Genomic DNA, 1922 nt, shown 5'->3' with positions numbered 1-1922 from the left:
GTTCTACATCCTTGCCAACATTGGGTATGATTCTTCTCCCTCCTTTTCCTTCTCTTCTTCTTCCTTTTTTTAAAAAAAAAATTCATCTATTCTAAAAGTTGTACAGTGTATCTTATTGTGGTTTTAATTTGCATTTACCTAATAATATTGAGCATCTCTTTATGTGCTTATTTTAGTATATTTTTTTGGTGACTGTCCAAACCTATTCCTACTTTTTACTGGGTTGTTTGTATTTGGCTGTTGCCTATTATCAAGTTTTAAGAGTTAGGAATTCTTTTCTTAGACAAATATTATCTACCAGTATGTAGCTATCTATTTTAAACTGTCTTTTTAAAAACACTTCTTTAAGCTAGGTGCGGTGGTGCATACCTATAATCCCAGTGGTTTGGGAGACTGAGGCAGGAGGTTTGCAAGATCAAAGCCAGCCTCAGCAATAGTGAGGCACTAAGCAATTCAGTAAGACCCTGTCTCTAAATAAAATATAAAAAAGGGGTGGGGATGTGACTTTGTGGTTCAGTGCCACTGGGCTCAATCCCAAGTACTAAAAAAAAAAAAAAAAAAAAAAAAAAAAAAAAAAAAAAACCCACTTCTTTAATTTTAATTTTGATGGAATTCAACTTGTGCACATCATGCTTTTATCATTCCTGGTACTGGTAACTTGTGTTCTTCTCTTTTTTTCTTGATAAAATTTATTAATTATGTTGCTCTTCCCAGAGAACTGACTCTTGATTTCATCGATCTCTTTATTGTTTTTCTTGTTTTCTATTTCATTGATTTCTGCTCTGACTCTTATTATGTCTAGTTTCCCCCCACCCCCACCCCCTTCTTATTTTAGATTTTATTTGCCTTTTTCTCTGTGTGGATTTTTGTTTTGTTTTTGACACTGGGGATTCATCCTAGAGGAGCTTTACCACTGACTACCTACCCAGTCCTTTTTAATTTTTTTTTTATTTTGAGGGAGAGTCTCACTAAGATGCTGAGGCTGGTCTTGAACTTATGATCCTCCTGCCTCAGCCGCCAGAGTTGCTGGGATTACAGGCTTGCACCACTGGGCCAGCTTTTTTGTGCTTTTAATATCAAAATATGGAGGGCGAAGTGGCTTCCCTCTACCTTCTAGATTCTTTTGGCTGGTTGTGAATTAAATTGACATGAGCTGGGCTTGGTGGAGCACACCTCTAATCCCAGTGGCTCAGGAGGCTGAGATAAGAGGATCTCAAGTTCAAAGCCAGCCTCAGCAAAAGCGAGGTGCTAAGCAACTTCAAGAGACCCTGTGTCTAAATAAAATACAAAATAGGGCTGGGGATGTGTCTCAGTGGTTGAGTGCCCCTGAGTTCAATCCCCAGTACCAAAATAAATAACTTAATTAATTAATTAATTAATTGATATTAGACAGATTAAAACCCTGTTAATTATCTGTTTGTGCACAGTCATTCCACAAAAATATGAACCTCAAAGAAGGGCTGGATGATTAAATCTTAAAAAGCTTCCAGAGAAAGGAACAGGAGCTTGGGGCTTCTGGAGGGTGTGGAAACAAGTCATGGGAGGGTAAGCGGAGAAAAGATAGGATGAATAAAGTTCATCTGGTTATGCAGATAATTCTCCCAGTTGACCAACTTATCCTCTTCCTCATGTACTTTTACTTATGTAGATTTCCTTTATAGATATAATTTTCCTCTATAAAAGGGCAGTTAGCTTTTTGGAGCTACTCCTTTGTCTGCAGTTTCTCAAAATAACCTGCTCAGAATTTGCCAAACAAGTGTATTTTGGGGTGGGATATTCTGGTCTTTTACAGTCATATTTCGGGGTAGTGTTGAAACTGAATTTTTAGCCTCTGCTGCCGTAGTGTTGCGGCAGGCCCCAGCCACCTGCCGGTGTCTCCTTTCTGGGTTTTTACCTCGTGAATTTGAAGAATGAAATCCACC

The sequence above is a fragment of the Spermophilus citellus genome, assembly GCF_964194105.1.
Source record: "Spermophilus citellus genome assembly, chromosome: 1".
NCBI classification, from domain to species: Eukaryota; Metazoa; Chordata; class Mammalia; order Rodentia; family Sciuridae; genus Spermophilus; species Spermophilus citellus.
The sequence above is the reverse complement of the archived record's forward strand: the minus strand, read 5'-3'. Positions refer to the sequence as shown.